The sequence below is a fragment of the Labeo rohita genome, chromosome 25, assembly GCF_022985175.1.
Source record: "Labeo rohita strain BAU-BD-2019 chromosome 25, IGBB_LRoh.1.0, whole genome shotgun sequence".
Lineage (NCBI taxonomy): Eukaryota > Metazoa > Chordata > Actinopteri > Cypriniformes > Cyprinidae > Labeo > Labeo rohita.
The window spans coordinates 4,649,673-4,661,684 of record NC_066893.1 but is presented as its reverse complement, the minus strand read 5'-3'; the positions used below and the strand labels follow the sequence as shown (position 1 = coordinate 4,661,684).

At 34.6% G+C, this 12,012-nt stretch overlaps 1 protein-coding gene across 1 annotated transcript in view; it reads left to right on the top strand.

Annotated features, from left to right (window-relative positions):
- Nucleotides 1-12,012, top strand: part of b4galnt4a (beta-1,4-N-acetyl-galactosaminyl transferase 4a) — a 217,617-nt gene that overhangs the window by 179,202 nt on the left and 26,403 nt on the right. The gene's annotated exons all lie outside the window — the stretch shown is intronic.

The following is a 12,012-nucleotide window of genomic DNA, read 5'->3' as shown; positions in this document are numbered from 1 at the left end:
CACACTCGAACAAGGAACAATACTTCTATTCTACAGCTTTTATCAATCTTAATGTTACAAATTGACTCATATTGTAAAGTGCTACCATTACATCAACAGTCAAGCTAAAGATGGCCAGCTTTAAATATCTACACAAAGGCCACAGTATTGAAATTACATACATATGGATATTATGTACTTTCACAATGCTTCTATTCTAGAACATTTGTGGTTATCTAATCAAAATACAAAAATATGTTAGTCACACAACGGGCAAAAGTGCAGCGCCACGTCTAGAAGAACAAACAGCATGTGTTGTCAGTGATTTCAGGCACCAGGGGCCCCACTCTTGCTGAATAACAAAGACTGTAGGGACTTTGCTGTTAGCCACTCCAGCATTAGATCCAACCCGGAAAAAACTAACGCCATGGATTTTTGCCGATAACCGATAGTTCCGCAAATCGGTTGACCTCTAAATAAAATAATATGTTCATTTATTTTTTCTGTTGTTTGTTTTTGCTCAGATTAATTCTTAGCGCTTCCACATGTTCAGTTTCTTCGAAAGACTTTTTTTAAAGATGCTATTATAAAGAAAAAGTCCACTTCCAGAACAACAATTTACAAATAATGTACTCACCCCCTTGTCATCCAAGATGTTCATGTCTTTCTGTCTTCAGTCGTAAAGAAATTATGGTTTTTGAGGAAAACATTTCAGGATTTTTCTTCATATAATGGACTTCATTGGTGCCCCGAATTTGAATTTCCAAAATGTAGTTTAAATGCAGCTTCAAAAGGATCTAAATGATCGCAGCCGAGGAAGAAGGGTCTTGTCTAGCAAAATGATCGGTCATTGTTTTCGAAAAATATAAATTTGTATACTTTTTAAGCACAAAAGCTCGTGTAGCGCAGGCTCTGGGATGCGCGTCCATGGGTCGTTCTTGAACAATTTGTTCATTTTGAACGAATCTTTAATGTGACTTGGAAAGAATGAGTCGTTTCGGGGAGTGATTTGTTCAGTTGTACATGCGCAACATCCTATTAGGTTCTGTACTGGAATTAGTTCATATGTTTTGAGTCTTCAGGTTTTTCGTGTAGTTTGTTCATCTTATCGAGCTGTCACGTGATGCTAATTTTGCTAAAATGAACGAAATGACTCACAAAAAGATTTGTTCATTTTGCGGAATGAGACTTAAAGGTCTGAGTTGGTAAAATGATCCGAACTTCCCATCACTACTACGAATCACGTGTAATTTCATCGTCTGTGTACTCCAGCTCAAAACGGTAGAGTATGTCGAAAAACTCCATCTTATTTTCTCCTACAACTTCAGAATCGTCCGACATCGTTGTACCGTTTTGTTGTAAAGAGCATTTGACTTACTTGCACTTCCTTAGTCTTTGCATGTTCACTTTGTAAACACTGGGTCTGTAGTTCTGCCTACATCCGCGTGACCTTTTGACGCGATTCAATAGTACGTAGCGTCGTGGACGCTTCAGAAATCATTCTCATATGCTGATTTGCTGCTCAAGAAACATTTAATATTACTATTATTATCAATATTTAAAACAGTTGAGTACATTTTTTCAGGATTATTTGATGAATAGAAAGATTCAATGATCAGCATTTATACGATTTTTTATTTTATTTTTTTTTTGGAGAAAGAAATGCTAGAAATTAATACTTTTATTTAGCAAGGATGCTTTAAATTGATCAAAAGTGATGATAAAGACATTTATAATGTTACAAAAGATTTCTATTTCAGATAAATGTTGTTCTTCTGGAATTAAATTAATAAATAATGAGAATTAAATATATATATATATATATTGTTCTTTTGGAAAAATAAATAAATAAATAACCCACCTCTGAACAACACATATGAACAAAAATATCTGTGTTTGGCCATTTTAAAGGACATTCAGACAGACAAAAAATTGACTTTTTTAAATTTCTGCCCCTGGAATTTATTTATAGAAGCATGTTTTTTTATCTTTATGAGGGCATTTTTTACATAGATTCCATTCATAACAAATGATTGGAATAATGAGAAATACTTAATTTGGGTTTTTTGGATTTTAATTTAATATATATATATTTTTTAAAAAGTAAATTATAAATGAAAAATTGAATACATACTTCGGATAACATGTGAAGCAGACAGATTTTTCCTCCTTCCTCAGACAGTGATCCTAATAGTGTTTGTTAGTGTTTTATTACATTTACAGCAGCACAGACTTAAGTCGGTTTACCCATAAATACTGGCTCTGCTGAGATTTCATGTCTGTAGAGTTTTAGTGTTATTGTTGTTGTTGTCATTTTTTTAACAAATTCAGAAAGACATTAAAACTTTGTTTATACTGCAGAACATTTCTTAGAGGAAAAGTCTGTTTTGGAACAAATCAGCACATGGAAATACCATTGAAAAACTCTGGGTAAAGAAAGATGTCTCGGTTTGTTAAAATATGATCTGAAACATCGGCACTGTCGTTGCCTGAATTTTTAAAACACCTTTGATCTGAACCATCCATTTATGCTCCAATTATGCTCTACCTTCATTTAACAAATGTTGTAAACCTTTCAGTTTATTACATCAAGCACTGCTCATGTCTTTAGGCAGTGGTGGGACCTGAGAGAGGCGGATATATGATATATATTCATCGTTCTTCACCTCACTTCTTGTTTTAGCGATATCACATTAAAAAAAGCAACCAAATGTGCTTTGTTTCAGATATCCATTAATATGCAGTAGAAATCTTTGCTTATTTTACATGGACAAGTACTGTCTGTCTCTTTATCACTCTTTCTGACCTGCCATCTCCTCCTACCTCAATGAATTCAAGCATGGTACTTTAATAGGATGCCACCTTTGCAATAAGTCAATTTGTGACATTTTATCAATTTGTGACATATTGTGACAGTATTTTTCTCCATATAATGGACTGATATGGTGCCCCGATTTTGAAATGCAGTTTAAATGCAGCTTCAAACGATCCCAAATGTGGCTGTAAACCATCCCAGCTGAGGAAGAAGGGTCTTATCTGGCGAAACGACCAGTTATTTTCATAAAAATAATACAATTTATATACTTTTTAATGTCAAATGCTTGTCTTGTCTTGCTCTCCCTAGTTTTGTCTCATATTTATATATAACACATATCAGTGCAGTGCTGGATGAATGAGAAAAAAATCCACTCTAAAATCTTGTGGAAGTCTTTCCAGGATAGTGAAAGCTGTTACAACTGCAAAGGGGGGTCCAACCGTATAAATAGGTGTCCATGAAAATATATAATTGCCTTTATGTACAGTATTTTAGAAATCAAATGCAACCCAATGTCAATTAATAGCACTGGTTAGGCGGTTTCTCACAATACAATGTAACGGATACTATTATCGAGCACCAAAAAAGCTATTTATCCCCATAATTATATAGACAATGTTGTAAGTATGTGAGGGGGAGACATGAATAGTTTATAAAAAGATGTGCAAGGCTTCCTGTTGTTTTAGAAAGAAGCAGAACAAACATGGTAAAATAAATGAACGTCATCACATTATCATCACAAATGCCAAAAATAACAATTACAGCCCCCTTTTGTGAAGCCATCAGCAAGCATCGGTCCGTAGCGCACACTCTGCGGGAGACAGAGAGAGATGCAGAGAGTGCTTCAAACTACTTTAGGTTTGATTTAGCTGCAGCTGGCTGCTCCTCATTTCACTAAAAGCATTGAGCAAATACAAAAAGGGCCTCCAAATGAAATTTTCACAATGTTTTTTTTCCTGACTTTCCTGACCGGCTGCTTTGGACTGAGGTGATGGAGCTTCTGAGAAAAGATCTCACGACAACATCTTGAGTTGAGCCACTTTTTGAGCTTATAAGAAAAAAAAAATGCAGTGATAAATCTTTAACAAAAGTAATATCATTTTACAAATTCATTAAAAATGTTCTCAGCAGCACAAGACTGCTTATAAATAATTTGGTCCAATGCAAATTATATTTGTAAGATAAAGCTGTCATGAGCCGTTTTGCCCTGATATTTAACCCCAAAAAATTTAACAGGGACAAATAAATAAATAAATAAATCAGTGTTGGGAGTAACGTTACATAATCAGAATACTTTTTTCAAGTAACTAGTAAAGTAACGGATTACTTTTTCAATTTACAAGAAAATATCTAATTTGCTTTTTCACAAAACCAGTCATAAGGGGCATAAAGCTAAATAAATAAGCTTTCCATTGATGTATGGTTTGTTAGGATAAGGCAATATTTGGCTGAGATACAACTATTTTATTATCTGGAATCTGATGGTGCAAAAAAATCTAAATGTTGAGAAAATCGTCTTTAAAGGGGTCATCTTATGCAAAGTTCACTTTTACATGTTGTTTGAACATTAATGTGTGTTGGCAGTGTATGTACACATCTACCCTATAATGATAAAAATCATGCAGTGGTTTTTAATTAATCTGTAGAAATAATATCCCCTTTTTCAAATCGAGCCATTCTCAGATGCCTGTCGGTGTCACACTCACAGAGGCCGCTCCCACGATAGTTGACTGACATGAACGTCTTACCTCAGACCCGCCTAAATCAGCTGTAACAGTCCGACCTCCATTGTTTTGATGCCGGAGCAGAGATGTAAGTTAGACAAGAATATCTCCGATTGAGTGATTGCTGTGTTGTGTTGCTGGATGTAATAATGAACATAGTGGTCGTCATTTACTCCCGACATCTGAGCCATTGAAGATGCAGTGGATTACGTTTGTTTGTGAAGGGAATGCGCCTTCCGATCTACATATATCCGTCTATGTTTGTACAAATCATTCGTGATCCAGCTTCACTTACAGCAGAAGTGTATAAGGGGTTTTTTTATGAATCTTTGTGATCGCCTTTCCTAATAATGTGCTAGTTAGCAAGTTTGGCGGCTAAACGCAGCTAAATGCAGCTAAAGTAAACAGGCTTTTCACTCCACAGATCAACTTGTGGAAATCTGGCATCCGATGACCCCTTTAAAGTTGTCCAAATGAAGTTCTTAGCAGTGCATATTACTGATCAAAAATGAAGTTTTTATATATTTACAGTAGGAAATTTACAAAATATTTTCGTGGAATATGATCTTTACCTAATATCCTGATGATTTTTGGCATAAAAGAAAAATCAGTCATTTTGACCCATGCAATGTATTGTTGGCTACTGCTAACAAACATACCCGTGCTACTTAAGACTGGTTTTGTGGTCCAGGGTCACAAATAAGTAACATACAGTAAACATGCATTAATTCATCTCATTTGCAAAAAACTGATTCAGTATCCATATTTGATTAAAACAATGAAATGCAAACTCAGAATACGATGCAAACCTGCAATAATTAAATACGTTAAATAACACAAATGTATTCAATACCATTTTATTAATCTATGTCTTTACTACTGATATTTGATGATACAGTTCAACCATACTAATAAGCAAAAATTACTTTAGATAAACTAACATTTCATCACCTTAGAATTATAAGGTTCTATCTGACATTTTGTCAAAACTGAGTTATTCACATTCTCTTTTATATTCTGTGCCAACTTTTTTTTAGAAAACAAGAATGGTTCTATCTACAGAAGTCTAAAACTTTAAATCTCAATATCTCAAAAATGCTCAGAATGCAGATAGAACCTTATAATTCTAAGGCAATGATTTATGATTTATTATTGTTATTACTTTTATTTTATGTATGTATGTATGTACTTTTCTTTCAGCCTGAGGCTTAATAATTTAACTTTTTGGTTTAAAAGGGCTTTTATATATATATATATATATATATATATGTAAGTACTTTTCATATTAAGAAACAAACAAGCAAGCCCTGCTAATATTTAAAAAGTAACGCAAACGTAACAACCTTTGCATAAATGTAATTAGTTACTTTTTTAGGAAATAATACAATATTGTAATGCATTACTTTTAAAAGTAGCTTTCCCCAACACTGATAATTAATAATAATAATAATAATAATAATAATAATAATAATAATAATAATAATAATTTTGAAGTTGCAATGTCATTTGTTGCAAGGCTAACCAAATCTGATGGATACTAATGTATTTTTTAAAGATTTTTTTCAGTCAACTTTTGAATTTATAAATGCCAAACAGGGAAAACAGGTGAAACATGTTATTTCTAGGTCAGGAAAAGTAATAAATTATCTTTTTTTTTTTTTTTTTTAAAATAAAACACAATACATTATTATTATTATTATTATTATTATTATTATTATTATTATTATTATTATTATTATTATTATTTCGTTACTATACTGTAAGATATTTCAATGTAATAAATGTCAAATGTCAAAGGGTTAAATAAATGTAATAAATATTAAATAATAAATAATCTGACAATGAAAACATATTTATTTACAATAAATTGGGGAAGATGGATTTCCCTATGGTGCTCTCTCAATTTCAGTTGAGGTTATGGCTGTGGTTCTTGATATTATTAATATTACAGTATTTATTTGGTAAATATTGTAAATGGAAAAAAGAGACAGTTTTTGAATATATTCTGATGGCAGTAGCAGTTGGCATGCATTGAATAAACTAAATAGAGCTGTTAAAGAAATTAAAATTTATTGAAAATGTACTCGCCCTCAAGCCACCCAAGATGTAGATGAGTTTGTTTCTTCATCAGATTTGGAGAAATGTAGCATTACATCATTTACTCACCAATGTATCCTCTGCAGTGAATGGGTGCCGTCAGAATGAGAGTCCAAACAATTGATAAAAACAAAAATCCACACCATTCCAGTCCATCAATTATTATCATGTGAAGAGAAAAGCTGCATATCTGTAAGAAACTAATCCATCAAGATGTTTTTTTTTTTGTTTTTTTTTTATACCAGCTGTTTGGAGTCATTCTGACGGTACCCATTTGCTATAAAGGGTCCATTGGTGAGCAAGTGATATAACGCTAAATATAATAGCTTAAAAATAATGTTTTTCCCACTTTCTGTATACATATATATTCCCAGCAATTTAACTTTGCCAGAACACATTTGAACGACTGTACGCATTTGTCAGGGACAGAGCATAATAAAATTCTGTCAGACACACTTGCACTTTTCTGGCTATGTTGTTACATTTTGTTGTTTTCCCTCTTGTATTGATTCTTGTCTCTTCACACTGACGGCTTCAGGCCAGTGAATCAGACCTCTATTTCACTGAAGAAATGTCATCAGAGACATGAGGCCATGAAGACAAGAACAGCTAATTCAAAACTCACACATTTCTCTTGCTTTCTCAATGGGGACATATCACAGAGATTTATATTAAATTTAAGCTCCTCATGATCACCAAAGACTATTCCTACCCCTACCATTAAAAAACAGTTCACCATGTTTAAATGATTGTTTTTAATTAAAACATTATGTAGTTTATTAAGTTACTATCCTCCTGGGAGCCACTGGGAGTCTCACACTGTAGGTAATTGCAGGTTTTACTTTCATTGTTAAGGCCATTAGGTCAAAACCCGACATACACACCCAAGTACAAAGCCTTTTGTTGTTTTCTCTGCCACAACACATATTTTTCTCACACACTCTGTCTTTCTGTCTCTTCTAAAAGCTGGAATGATTATAGTGTCCACAAACCCAGACACCTACATTTATCACAAAGAAGAGGCTTATAACTGCCAATGGGTTTTATTATACTCTCAAGAGATATTAGTGGGTGCTGTTTCAATCTCTCTTAGAGAGACTCTGATCTTTTCTTAATTCTTAACATGTCTGGATCTTTTCTGGGTCAAGAAAAGAAATGTAATTTTATTTATTTAAGACAATTCGTGATTATTATTATTATTAGGGGCCAAGCACTAAAGGTGCGAAGGCACCTATTGTATCCGTTGGCGTTCTTCTTCTTCTTCTTCTTCTTCTTCTTCTTCTTCTTCTTCTTTTTTCTTCCGCTCTTGAATCTATGGTAGCCCATAGAACCGTTTACAGGAAAGCTGTAAATTTGGCACACTGATAGTGGACAGGCTTAACATTAACCACAGCAAGTTTGGAGTTTCCAACTCAAACTCTCTAGCGTCACCACTTGTCCAAAATAATTTTATGCTAATAACTTTTGAACCGTTAGACACAGAAGGAAAATTATCTTTTCCTCTGATTCATTGGCTCATGCCAAGTCAAAAGGACACCAAAAATGTAAAAATCGTAAGGTTTAGTTTTTTCGCTATTTTAATAGTTCGTAAAACCTACTTTTTCGATCTTGTCCTGGAGAGTTTGTCTGATTTTCACCAAAATTGGCTCAGATCGTCTTCAGGCCATGCTGGCAAAAAGTTATGGAATTCAAGTTGATTACTCAAACCCTTCTCGAATAACAAGTGAACGAATTATACGAAAAGAGCGCAAAAATGGATGTGAGGCTTTATCTCAGCAACGGTTTGGCGTGTTGAGACGAAACTTGGTGTGTGTTACAACAAGCATGAACTGAGGCTACCTGCACAGTGCCACCTAGTGGTCAGGAGATATGAAAAGTGCTTATTTTTGCTTATAACTTCTCAGTGGTTTGGTCAAACTTCACAGAACTGGTCTCTTTAGATTCGGAGGAGCATACCGAGTCAAACCATACCAAATTTTCCCATGTCAGCCATTTTGAATTTTGTTGTCAAATGCTATATTTTACGAACGCATGGACATATCGTTACGAAATTAGGTATTCGGCACCTTGCCCTCACAGTACTCAAAAAGTTTGTAGCCAGCGCCACCTTGTGGTCAAAAGTTAGAATAAAATTTTCAAAATTGCTAATAACTTTTGTTTAGATTAACATATTGTAATGAAACTGGTCTTGATATATTCCTCGGGTCATGCCGATAACATTGACACCAATTATGCAAAAATTGGCCGAACTTTCTGTCCGCTATTTTGAATAATGTTGAAAACCTACTTTTTCGAACTCCTCCTAGACTGTTGGTCCGATTTTCATTGAATTTGATCAACTTTTTGCCAGACCATTCTGGCAAAAAGTTATTTATTTCGTGTCGATATACAAAACGCTTTTTGCTTAACACATCAACAGATTTGCTGGAAAGATGCCAAAGTGCATCTGAGGCTGCATCTCTGCAAAGCTTTGACATATTTGCACCAAACTTTGTATGTGCCATGGTCAAGGGTCATCAATTTGGTAACCTGTTATTTTTACGACTGTTGATCCAATTTTACCAAAATCGAGTCTTCAGACTGTGCTGATAAAAAGTTCTGGATTTTGTGTCAATAGACAAAACCGTTTTTGTATAGCAATGCAACAAATTTGAGCAATTATGCCAAAATGACTCTTTATGTCTCCAAAGGTTTGACACCAAAATTTGTGTGTCATTGTCACCTCACACTAAACACACCACATGGATTTGATAACAGTGCCACCTATTGGTCAAAAGTGATAATGCATTAAATCATATTATGAGTAGATCTATATGATTTTTCAGGATTTTAGACTAAAATCATCTTAAAATGGCTTCAGTTACTCAGTTGCTCTGATGCTTGCTGCCTTGCTTGCCTAGTGCTTGGCTCCGTAATTGCTGCTTGCAGCTATATTTCTTCTTCTTCTTATAAAAGATTTTTAAATATATTACTTAAAGTGTCTTTTATTATTTACATGAAGTTATGTTCATATATAATGGTACTATTATTGAACTGCTTTTAACTTTATCTTTTAATTTAATGGTGACTTAAAAATAATGAAACATTGAGAGGGTAAAATGAGATTATTTGCCAAAAAACAATAAAAGTAAAAATTGGAGGGAAATATGACATGAAACATTTTTCATGAAAAGTACCCGAATATGCTCGCTTTACACTAAAATCATATTTTCACACTCCAAATGAAACATAACATACCTTCGAAGTGGTCGTTCCTCAATAATGTTATGAGTGTATGTGTGTTTGGCTGTGGAAAATGGCCTGTCTCCCCTCATTACAGCGAGCATAAGCAGAAGTGACATGGTAATTGCACAACGTCATTAAAAGAATTGTAGCTTGTCTGATGGTTTGTAAGTGTGCTGCTGAAGAAGCTACTGTTGATGAGAGTGTGTCTCTCATTTCCTGCTGCGTGTTGTGTTGTGATTGGGCTGGTGAATCTGTTTAGCAAGGGTGACCTTGCTTGAAATGTAGACAAATAAATAGCAACACAAATCCCCCCCCCCCATCTTCTATAGTTCTATTCACTGGTCATCAATACAGGAATACACATTTCCATTGGGAGCTATTTGGTTCATATCTCTTCTATTCTAATCAGAGTTTTTATTTTAACTAGCCTTAACTCCAACGTGATAATCTTTTGTTGGTGGCTCAACATTTCCACTTTTAGTGAGGTGAGAAACTTGCCATCACATCTGGTTTAGGCACAGTTGCTACGTGTCTACACCATTTCGAAACTTTAATCAGCCATTGACCTGCCGGCACTAAAGTGTTTGATGAAATGTCCTTTGTCAAGAAGTGATTTCATCACTTTGTGCAATACTTTTCCCAAAACTTTGTGTCTTATTAGTGCGCAATTTCTTTTTAGTCTTTTGTTGCCAGAATTTTGACTGTCAGCATAAAGGCCTTTTACTGTCACGTCTACTTTAGTGAAAGTGACGTGACTTGTAGCCAAGTATCGTATTCCATACTTGGTACTGGTGCTCTGCATCAGTCCAAGTGCATGCACACACACACAAACATGTTTGTTTTTGTGAATTGTGGGGACATTCCATAGACTTCTATAGATTTTATACTGACCAAACGATGTTGTCTATCCCCTAACCCAACCCTAACCCTAAACCTAGCCCTCACAGAAAACATTTTTGCATCGTTACACTTGCACATAAATATAATTTACTATTTTTAATAATTTTTTAACATTGTTGGGACCGCAGGCCGGTCCCCACAATGTCAGAAATTTCAGGTTTTACTATCCTTGTGGGGACATTTGGTCCCCACAATGTAGCAAAAACAAGTACACACACACACACACACACACACACACACACCCAGAGCAGTGGACAGCCATTTTTGTTGGGGAGCAGTTGAGGTTTCACCTCAGTCATGGCATTGAAGGTGGAAGAGAGTGCTGGTCATTCATGGCATGACTGCCGCCTCTTCTGTCCAAGGTCCACCCACTTAGACCCTCTGACTGATGCAAAGGACCCAAACTCATTGTTGGCTCCCTCTTAAATGGTTATCGCTTTCTGGGCCACACTCAAATCCAGGCCCAGAACAGAAGGTCCAGGCTCAATAGTTCTGAAGGTGGCAAATAATATTACCAGTAGCATTTTTATTAGGACACGGCTCAGTATGGTATGATTTCATATTGTTCCACATGTTAAATAGCTGATTTCACAGCACCCAAGTGCAGAAAGAAACTGTAATTGTATAGACGAGCTCTTATTGGTACAAAACGAGACAATTAAGCAAAAGGTTGAAAAGCACTGTCTGAAGTGTCTCTTACAAAAGTCTACAGTATCTTTCAAATTATTTAATAGCATGATCACAACATTTGTGATTATTATTTTTTTTTTTTTTTGATTGCTGAATAGTATTGAACCTTCCTCTCATGTGTTCTACTGTACAGACGTGAATTTACTTTTCCTTCATGTCTGTACAGTAGAACACAGAAGAAGAATGTTTAACACTCTTCAGCATAAAAAAGGACAAATGTTAGCTTATCTAGAGTATTTTTTGCTTATTAGTACGATTGAATTGGATCACTGAAGGTCAGCAGAAAATACATAAAGGATATTCATATTATTTAACATTGCAGGTTTGCGTCATATTTTGATTTCTCACTGTTTTTATTCATTTTGAAGAATACTGAATCTGTTTTTTTTTTTTGTGAGTGAGATGAATTAATGCATGTTCACATTTATTCTAGAACTAACATCTTACTCCCAATTTCTCTCAACATGGGGACAGGAGAGCTTTCAGTCATAAAAAGCACTTGTTGCATTCAGTTGGTAACTTTATTACTTTTATTGATTGAAGACAACCTTCATTTTTTTCATGTTTTGTTATGTTGCAGCC